Below are 11,549 nucleotides of genomic sequence, written 5' to 3' on the forward strand. Positions count from 1 at the left end.
TCGCAGTTTCTCCGTGCTCGCATTCCCACCGTGGTCGCACCGCACCACGTGACCAACCACGTGAAAATAATTAGCCAGACAACCAGACTAACCTAGACTTACTGGCAACCAAGATTAGCCAAGGCTAACCAAGCTATGCCTTAGCTTTCGCTACGTATATCCTGGCATAGCCGAGCTAAGCAACTGCCAATTTTTTTTTTTATTGTGCGCCACGTGCAGCTCCGATTCTCCCGGAAAGTGAAACGACGAATTCGAGGCTTCCCTTGGTAGGGTGGTGACATCTCCGTCATTTCGGATCAGGAGCTCATTCAGCCACATAAAAATAATTCTCCGGAACTCAGCATTTCCGTGTCTTTGACACATGAGAGCTTTCACTACTGCTTCCACTCATCGAAGCCTTATTTAAGAATAAAATTTAGCACTTCTCTGTCTATCGTAGGGGTCGGCGCATCTCCTGTGATTCAAAATGGCGTCTTTCAATCGGACAATTGGTGTCTCCACTCTACCAAATTGACGTGAAGTAGTCCGTTAAGCTTTTCGCTTTAAACAAAGCATTCCTTTTCGCCGATGAATATTCAAAAAAAAAGAAAAATATGCAGCGCAGCACGATGGGCATCTCTAAACAAGTGACTGCGGAAAGTACGAGCAAAACCGACATTTCACTCCCAAACTAAGCTTTATCATCGATCTCAAGACCGCTGGCAACAACCTGTCTCATTATTCGGGGATTAAAATCGACAGTCACTAGCAGATTAACACCGCCTACAACCAAATCTTTGCAATTTTCGGCCTTAATTAGGCTTAGAACGTTAAGCCAACTAGATTTAACGCATTCTAGCGTGTCAGTTTCCTTGATGTCACCACTAAGTGCAGCAGGATCTACAGTTGCCGAGCTGCTGCGAAAATGTCAGGCTTGTTTATGCAACTAAGAATCTTTTTAAAAGGGCCATGAAAGTACACAATATAGATGCTTTTTTTTACTCCCCCATAGCGGGGTCTTCGAATCCGTGTATTCGGTTTAGTTCCTTTGTCCACTTCTGTCGCTGCGTCTTCACGCTGCGCTCTACCATTTTTTTCTTTACTTCGCATTTCGGAACGCTCGTAACGACTTTAGCGTTTCGCATCTGATTTGCCGAAACTATTTTTGCGTAAAAGACCTGCAAGCGAGCCATGCGCCAGTTCGACAATAAAGGAAAAGTAATGAGGTCCCAATTATAAATTGGAGAGGAAGGAATCCGTGCGTATAGTTGTTTGTCTGTCTTGTGATATCAACCAATAATGTATGCTAGCAGTCCGCAGGAATCTGTAGTCTTGCTATACCACGCAAAACTGATCAGCGGCATTAACCAATGTTTTTTTCTTTTTTCTTTTTCAGTGTGCTAAATTTTGTTGCTGAGAGCAAGAAGACGATAATAATATGTGGTGTAGCAACGTAATATTACCCTTTCAAAGCTCTTTTTTTTTAACTTTGAAGGCTCATGTTAAGTTCACAGTCGTGATAAAATTATTTCCTTGAGTAGATGAAGCGCACAAAAACACAGCACTCAGGAAAAAAAAGACACGAGACAGGCGCTTCGTGTCTTTCTTTTCATGTGTGCTGTGTTTTTGTCCGCTTCATTTACTCAAGCTATGAGCCAACTTGCCCAAGAACGTGTTCAACTGAATTTATTTCCTAAACAAAATATTGAAATGCATGAATAACGCGAAGGCTACAACAATACATCGGCTTATGTTTCGACTTTGCAAGAGGGAGAACAGATATTCTAGTAGACGAAGCAAACGCAACATGACGAATAAACTTCCTTTATTCCCTATCACACTTCACCTATGTTCGTATTGTCGGTGAGCGTTTTGATCGAGCGGACACTTAATGTAGTCCTCTGTGTAATGCATGTAAAAGAGGAGTTTTTCACTCACACTCGATAGCAGTACCTAAAGCAAAATCACTTTTCCTTTAATTCTTTCTTGTGCATTGTACTTACGCCTAAAATGAGAAGTTTGCTTCAATTAGAAAAAAAACTGACTTTTAATGCTCTGATCTTTACGCCGGGTGTTCAGTATAAAGAACGCCTTGCAGCTGCAGCATCTCGGGCTAGTCCTGCAGCTACAGCACACAGTATTCATCGCCTTATTCTCAGCTCTAACCATGCACGGACGAAGCCAGACGCTTTGTGTCTCACAGGATCTATGGCGACAAGGAGGTCCGTTGGTTCCGTCATGTGCGGCCGAGCGGAAGTGCTCATCCTTCACGAGACACTTCCTTTGATGCAGCCAGGCCCAAGGGGGCGCTCGGGTGTATTCGTCTATGAAGACGTGGCAGCGTCCGTTGAGGCAATCTTTGATTGCACTGCCGGCAGTGACATGGAGGGGGTCTTCGTAACAGCCGATGTTTACCCGTGAGGGATGAGCTAAAACGGGTCGTATATTCAGAGATGATGATTATTAGTAAACGCCCTTCCAGCATATTCTCAGATGCCGAGCCACCTCCTAAAGCTATGTGGTGGTCATCGCTTCGCAACAAAATATGCTTGACGACGGCATTAAAGTTCTGTACTCAGAAATGCAACAGGAGAACCTCGCAGGCTCACTGAAGAAAACCTGATTTTGTGTGATTTTGTATGGACTCTTTTTTTGATCAGAATTTGAGAAAAGGGGCTTGGTTGCACATTGCTTTATTAATTGAATACGCTGAGTGTAGACAGAACGCGAGCGAACAAGGACATCAACACAGCGTACAACGCGCTACGTCCGGTTCTCTTTTTTCACTCGTCTTCGTTCTGTCTAAACGCTGCGCGTTCGAATAAAGAATTTCTTTTCTGGCCTGGCCACGTGAACATTGTTTTTGAAGTGACCTATTGTTGTTCAATAGTTTTGCCTTGCTTTTCCTTGATACAAGTGATAGAACTTTGGAACTCCACTTTCGAATGAGTGATACAGCTTTTAGTCAGCCAAGCGTTTATGACTTTTTCTCGAGCGCAGTTTTTGGAAATTCAGTTTAAAGATAACTGATAACCGAGGTTATATATAACAAAAAGGCAAAAAAAAAAGAAACCAGTCATTGCACACATCTTTTCTTTCCTGAAAAAAGTAATTACTCGCAACAAAGCCGCAAACTTTCTTTCGCTGGCATTTCCCACGCATAAGCGCCTTTTTGAAACCCTTCCTTATATTAATTCTCGTTATTGAGTTGTACAACGTGATGGCAGCTGTATATTGCCCTCTCGCTGTTTCTCTTTATTCCTCATTTCCCTGTATCACTGCACGCCATCTTTGTTCAGATATGTTGCAGGAAACAAAACAGCTACTGGTTGCGCGCTTCTCTGCCCTACATTGAGTTATTTGCAGTATTTCACGCTGAAATGCCTACCGATCTTCCGTTAACAGTTGCGGAAAAGACTCGTTTAGGAAACGGCTCGGCAAGCCGCATAGCAAGCAACGCACTCACGCGGCACCGAGGTAGATCCATAAAACACGTGCCGAGCATTGGCAGGCAGATGCTTAAATTCTAGCTCGAAAATTTTGGGCAACGGGTGTCTCTCTCGCTGCGCATGCGCGGGTCTTCTATTCGTACACACCATGACGTGTCAGCATCGCCACTGTAACCGTATCTGCAGCAGGAGAAACTGCGAACGCGCCATATTTCGTGTCCCCTTTGTCACACGTGCTTAGAAAAAAAAAATGCAAACAATGCTAGCGAAAATCATCTTTTACTTGGTCGCAGCATTCGAAGGGGTCACCATTGGGCAAGAGTAGTTGCCTCGGGTGCCGTTGAAAATTGCAAGGATTTCTTCATTATCTGTGAGAGTGTGCTCAAAAGTGAAAGTGAATCTGTACGAGTCTCTGTGCGCCAGGGTAGTGTCGTGTCAATGGGTACGCTTGTGAGAAAAATATTAATACACTGTTATATAGAAGCCTTCTTTCAAATGTACTAACAGCCATATTGCAGCGAGAACTGTTATTGCGCCCATTGCCCTAGTGGTCAGCGTAAAGCATCCGCGTAGTACTCATAAGGGAGGGAACAAAGTAGAGGGAAAAAAATGCGCGTGTTGGAAACAGGAGGAAAGAGAAAAGGGGCAACGGTTTTGTCCGCTGGCCGGGGCCAGGCGTCTGTGAGCGCGTGTATTTCCACCACAGTCATGTAAAGGAGAAGGCACTACTAACTGGTACAGCTCCTGCGATTGCAACCGCAATGAGCGCGAGCTTCTTCGCCTGTCCCTTGCTAGCAGCCCTCGCAGGCGGCTATCACTGGGCGGCGCCTTCAGCTCCTCACACAGAGCAGTGCCGAAGAGAGATTAACAGGCCTGAAGGGCAGGGACGAGTCAATGACATGAATTTCAAAGAACGAATTTTCTGGCGCTGCCGCTCCTGCGCACAGGATCTGAGGCGGGTTCGAGAGTGTGAGCTAAAGCGCAGCGTTCGCGAAGATCCAGATTGTCGTGTAACTGAAGCCAAAAACAGGTGGGTGAAAAGACAAGATCACTATGTGTATACTAAAGCAACCGAGGCGCAACACTTTTGGAGGAAAGATCTTGTTATATGAGCTACCGAAGGCAAATAAATGGGTTGTTACAGTCAAGTCAAAGAAATTTCAAGGAGTTATCGAGTTGTCACTGAAAGTTTGGTTACACAATCATAACCACCCTGTGAGAATTTTTTGAACGTAAGGTATTATTCTCGGTACGAAAAGCCTGCAGCCTTGTCAGGAAAAGTCAACAGACACACAAGCCAGCACAATCACATAGTTATATTCCAATTCATATTTCATGATGTCTTCTTTTTCGCCCCTCGGGATTGGTTCAAACGATTACTCACTGTGCTTTTGCGTGGACTCTTTGAGTGCTGCTGTGCAGTGAATGAAATAAGCTTAAAGGTAAAAGGTCGTCATATTTTACCGGCTTTAGAGATAAACAGCGGCAAAAAGGATTACGAAAATCTTCTTCAAATCATTTATCACATGTTTGAAGTGAGCAAGGGAGATGTCTGGATTATAAAAAGCAGGACCATCAAAATTTCTGTTGCGAAGTTCGTTTTTTTAAGCTATATTAAAGGCCCTGAAAAAATTCAGAACATAATAAAAATTAATATAATTTGGTTCTTACAGGAAATATTTTGTCGGCTTTTGCAACTATTTTGTTACTGCTGACAGAATAAAATTTATTAGGAGTCTTTGTATTTGGTGTAAAGAATTTATCTCGTCCTTTATGCGCCTTCTCTTTCTAAACTTGCCTTCTTAAACAAAAAGTTTGAATATTAACAAATGATACGATTTAATCACTGATTATTTCAAACTCACAAAGATCACTGAGTGCATCCCAAAAACAGAATATACTCATTCAGGCCACACATATATTCTAGAGTTAAATTCCTAAATGCTGCGTGCGAATTCTCTAAGCGTCCAAGAATGCACGATTCGATCTACAAAGCGGCGTGTTTTCGACACTCGTCCGCTGATTTATTGAGCAAGCCTAATTCCACCGAACAAGTTTCTTCCTGATTGTTTTCCCTTCTCTGTGGAAAGCCTAATCGATCTTTTCGCATTTTGCGCTCTTTCATGGCGTACTAGAATTCTCTCACTGGTCGACTCTCGGCGAAGCATTCCGTTTTCGGCTTCACACTTCTCAACTCTGCGTCCTTGGTCGCCTGATGCGAGAATTCCTTCTGCACTTCTACTATCGATCGTGCTTCCCGCAACACCATCTATGACCTTGGGTTCTTTAATTTCAGGGTAATCGTAAGGGGAAAAGGGAATAGCAATTGCGGCATTTTCCTTCTATTGACTGACTTGTAAGACTGCATTTCTTGCGCGCAAAACACACCGCACAGAGCACTCACAGACAGTGAATGAAATGTGCCCTATTCTACATTTCGTTCCAATAAATGTTTTGAAGCATTACTTCGTTTACTATCATACATTGATTTCAACAAACACCAACACCTATAAGCTGTTCATCTTCCATTGCGCACTTCACGTCCACTTGCGCCTGTGTCAATCTTAACTCAGATATACCCCCGGCTTTCGAGCCACTCTGGGAAGAGACCCGACCAGTTACTGATTGACGACCGGATCTCATCATTCGCTGCGATACGCTGCCAAAGTTAAGGTCCGGTCGTCGACCACCCAAATGCGGGCACACTTTCCATTGGCGCTTGAAAGGCGGGGGTATATCTGGGTTACCCGTAAAAACGGACCACATGAACGCAAAATGGACATTGAAAAATGCAGAGCTGTTAGAATACGACCCAAGGTACATATTCATGAAAAAAAAGCAACGTCTACTTTTTTTTTCATGTGACGATGTGACCTGACAGGTGAGAGGTGTAGCGTTAAGGTATCAAGATATACAAAGAGAGCAGTCGGTCCGAGAGCAAAGGATAGTTATAATAGCATAGCAGAATGAAGAAGAAATGGGCACGGTAGAGGCATGCAATGAGAAGGCGAGATAACCGATGGTCGTTAAGGTTAACGAACTCTTTTCGAAGAGAAGCCAAACGCAGCAGGGGGCAGCAGAAAATCAGTTGGGTGGGAAGGATTAGGAATTTTGTGGGGTTAAGATAGCCGAAGCTCGCAGAGCACAGGATTATTGGAGAAATACGAGTGAGGCCTTTCTTGGAGTGGGTATGATTAGGCAAGTGATAATGATGGTGCTGTTTCCTGAGGGCAGACTGGGAGTTTTCAAGAATAGCAGTTTATGTTCATTTCGGACTAAATATATAAGCTTTCAATGCGCCCTTCATCCGAACAAAAACTGACTTCGGCACCTATAACATAAATCACAAGGACACCTAATAACTTCGTCTGTCGACAAGGTAATAGCATTAAAATTAATGACGATTTTACTGTTAGTGACGTCACTTTGGATCTGGTGCCGTCACTTCCTTTTTCGTGACTTAAACCTCTTCAGCAAACTGGAGGAATTTTATGACCGATGGCACATTTTTCACTATGAGGCTTTTAATGCTATTCCAATATTACCAACCTCGATCAAGCCATCCATTAAAAGAACCTGTGGTCCTCGGGGCAGGAGATCATTGCGATAAAATACCAAATTCTTCTCAACCCGCAGTTGAACTTGGGAGGTTTCTGCTTCTTCAAACCACGCCGTTGATGACATTGATATAGAGGCAATTTCTTGTGAAGCCCGTGAATCTAAAGAAAAATTGAAATATTGCTGGAGATTTTTCGGCGATAATTGAAATGCACGTTTTAGGTTGCATTGTAGGTAAATACGTACATATAATTGAGACCCTAGATTATAAAAAAAAAGAGAAGAGGGACTCATGTCAACAATATATCAAGGCTAATGTCTTACGGAACATCCGCCATCGCACCAGACAAATGGATGCAACGTTATTTCTTGCTCAATAAAAAAAGACCTCTAATATGGCTGCTCGAGTTATCGCCTTCTCAATGAAGCTGACTTTCACGCCACTGATGTATAACGTTTATGAGCCATTAAAAAAGAAAATGCGGACTTTGAAGACTCTCATCAGGAACTGTGTTGTCTGTGTGCAAACAAGTTTCGCAAACAAGGCTGTTCTGTGCAAACAAGCGCCCGCGCATACAGTATTAGCGAAGCTCTGTCTAAGAAGTCGCCAGATTCGCCTTTCGAAATTGCCTCCGAAAACAAATTGGTGCATGTCAGCCGGAAACGAACCCTTATGCGCCAGGGCCTGCACTGACAGCTTCACTAAGAGGACGGCGTGGTCGCTCAAGCAGCAATGTCGCTGCAGAGTCAGAGTGCTCGGCTCACTTGCTTTCAGCACACGTCTTTTTAGAGGCAAAACTCAGCTTTTGAAAGAATATTTAAGCGTAGGGTATACAGGCCGCAATCTAGGCGGGAAATAGGTTAGTGTGTGCTTGGAAATGTCGAGGCCTAGGTTAAAGATACACGCGGAACGAGGGATCAGTTTCTCATTTGAGTGAACTAACGAGAGAGCAACTTGACCACTGAGGGCTACAACCATGTTAAGAATTCATCTATGCTTGTTTGTGAGTTTAAGTACAGTGTTCAGTTCGAAACATGGCTTCTAACACTTTCAAGCTGCGCATTCTGTCCACAAATTGAATGCTTTGTTTTGAAGTCAGCCTTCAATTGCAAAAAATCTGCTCTTAGACGTGACAGACTGCCTGCTGTTGATATTTCCAGCCGGTACACGGTAAGACATTACTAAATAGGCTGATATCACAAGCTTTTTTCTATTATGAGGTTGTTTATTCCTTACTACAAACAATGCACACGTCCTCGTACAGATAGCTGAAGACAAGATTTGGTGCACTGTGGAACATACCATCTGCTAGGGCTGCGCTCGCCTAACCACTTAGGTCGAAGAAAAAGGTGATTCAAGACGATCAAAGCGCTTTCATTAACAGCGTACACATGATACTTTACTTGTTCGTTGTATCTGGAAAAAGCGCAACCTAGGAATATAGGCGTGGAATACTGCGAGCAAAACCTTATCTCGCAAGGGGTGGCACCTTGGTTTCAGTACTAGACACCAAGTGATGGCATCATGCCAATAAATAATTAGGCCGAACAAGCGAAAGCAGGAAACTAACAAATCTAGAAACTATTTTCTTCTGTAGTATATTTTAGTGTTGTTTTCGTTGTGGCTGTTGCTGTGGTTGCACTGAGATAAAAAGAGATAAAACAGGTTCTGAAGAATTACTACAATATGGCTGTGGTTTGTGCTAGACAGCTCTTCGTTCCGAAATTGGATAACACCAAAGCAGTTATGAACAAACACAACGAGAAGAAGGCCACTTAGACATAAACCTCATAGTAGTACTATATGTTATCCCCAATTCAATGTTTCGCTTAAGTGTGGTTTTCGTAAGTCGTTACAAGTGCCACTCGTCAACTGTGCTCCAAAGGCTTGTTTCATGAGGGTCGTTTACAGACAGTCCCGCCACGGTGGTTCAGAGGTCACGGCGTTCGGCTGCTTTGCACGAGGTTGTGGGATCGAATCACTGCTTCGCCCTCTCCAAGCACCCACGGCGGATAGAAATTTATGTATTGTCACTTACTTTTTGTCTCTCCCTTCGTTTACTCCTTTCACTCAACCAGTACTCATGCCGTAATCTTGATACTTTCTACGAGTGAGACATTTACTCATAGCCACCCAACGCAGTCGCGTCCCACGTGTCATATTTTTCTCATGTCCGCAATGGCTATCAGTGCTCGGCAATCAAATTATATTTTTGCCTCAGAGGAGCATTTTTAAAGCCTATTCAGTCTTCACTGCAACACTCCGTATACCAAAGAGGAAACAGAGAGAATTTATTTTTATGCGTTGCTTATCGCTTAACCTGTAAGCAAGTAGAGATGATGATACTGGAAGGGCACCACTACATGGACTCTTATCTTAGGACCAGTGCCCCTTCAGGAAGATATATAGAATGAAAAAAATTAACCGAAGTTCTCGCCTTCCTTTTTTTTTTGCTTTCTGTTTCTGGTTTTACAACGCTGCCTGAACTTTCTTCGAGTCTGCAGCAGATATCACAGTGGCGCCCCCTTTCTCAGAAGCGCCAAGCATACACCAAACTGCTAGGTAATTTCTCAGCTGAAACGAACATACCAAGACCGTGTTTCATGGTATGAAAGCAACTTTCCGACAGGCTGCATTACTTGAACCAAAGTGCACGGACAAGCTCGAAGGACGCCACGTTATTTGTATAATTGAAATAAACATTCTATAAAATCCGGCCAGTCGCAGAAAAACCACGCTTTCCGGTGAACAATGAACAACAGATCGTTTCCGAGAGAAGAGGCTAATTCACAACAGCTTCTTCGCGACAAAGAACGAATGACGGATTGAACTGGCGGGTCTGTGCAGAAAAGTAAAAAAGAAGTAAGACGGAATGATTACCCTCTGTAATGCCTTGCAGTGCGAAACATTTCGGCAGCATTCGACGCATTTCCATTTCAGTCAAGAGTGCAAGTATATACGATGGCGGTTTCTACGAAAACCAAGACGACGTTATTCATTCAGTGAAACCATTTGTTGCTTCGATTTTAGTGTGGAAGCACTACTTCACGATGTCAAACTAGCTCACCAAGTTTTTCTGAAGCTTGACCTTGTGAATAACCTTGGCCAAACCATAAATAAATGAGAACAGCAATTACTGCTGCGACTGGGATTTGAACACACGTCGGCGCGGACCGATCAGCTTCGCTGGCCACTGCACGAGAGCACTAGGCTGTCGCCGCAGCAGATAACGCCTCGATTTAAAAATGAAGCAGTCTCGGGCGCAGTGCATTGCACGTCGTCGTTTCCATTACATAATGCTACTGGAACGAAGCAGATCATTCGCTGACGCCAACGACAACGAAGCTCTCGTGGCGGCCGGTTGACTCTCGCGTCCCTCGTGACCCTGCATCTCGCCCCACTGCTTCATCGATTACTTGTGCATGGTTCCCTGCCGCCGGCGCTTCCCATGTCCCAATAAACCACTCTTCACTGCTATCGAACTAATATCATCGCCAGACGTGCTGACGACTCAGCAAAGCAAAACCATGAGCCAACCAGGATAAGCACAGGCTTTATTCAAGTTTCTTTATTCAAGTGTGCTTTAAAAACGTATGATTTTTCATTCACATGCTTTGTTGTTCTGTTTAAAATCAGAGACAGAGAGCCGAAGCACCGCACGCTTTAATTTTAAGCAGTCAATACGGTTTATTATCGCGATTCTTTAAGGAAAGCTACAAATTAAGACCGGTATTTTCACATCATATTGTCGTTTCACGCCCAAAAGCATGCTTAGTATTTTCATAACATAAGAATAATCTTAAGTTTGAATTACCGCATCAGCGAATATTTGATTACTTTTCCTGAAAACGTGAGATTGTGTTTGCAAACAGTGCAAACAGAAGTTACTTGGAGAAATTTATAAGCGAAAATTTTGCTTTGAGTGCTCCACTTCTCTTTTGCAAAAACAACTAAACTTGATAAGAGCATGTCGCACTCGCTAATAATTTTACAGCATGTTTTAGTCTTAACCCACGAATTCTGAGCGACGCAAATTCGCTGTTTTGCACAGTGGAACTTGTTTTCTTTAGAGTGTGCGCATTTCTCCTTAGCATGTCACTGTTTATTTTTCTTTCAGGAACTTAAATATCTGACAGATAATTTATGTCGGTTACCGCTAAAGAGATAAAAAGGCTTGCAAAGGGAGGACAAGTTTGTATATTTGTTTTCAAAAAGCTACCATATAGTCTTTACTCAGTCTTATTAAATCCGTGACTTTTTCAACCAGAACGCGCTCAAACAACACATCATTTAATACTTAATAAACACATGCACCGACGGAGGCCTATCATGTTCGGCCTTTTGGCACGAACATGAAATCGAATTTTAAAAAATGAAATCAAAAACACAAACGACGTCATTTCTGAGAGTACAACAAAAATAAAATGGCTTATGCGCTCTAGAGGTTCAATTAGGGTTGAATTAAGATTCCTTGGTTATTGCGCTACAGGCACTTATGATCTTTGTACACTTATGATCTTTTGTACATGTTCTGGGACCAGTAAACAGTCATTTTACCAGTC

The sequence above is a fragment of the Amblyomma americanum genome, chromosome 6, assembly GCF_052857255.1.
Source record: "Amblyomma americanum isolate KBUSLIRL-KWMA chromosome 6, ASM5285725v1, whole genome shotgun sequence".
Taxonomy (NCBI): Eukaryota; Metazoa; Arthropoda; class Arachnida; order Ixodida; family Ixodidae; genus Amblyomma; species Amblyomma americanum.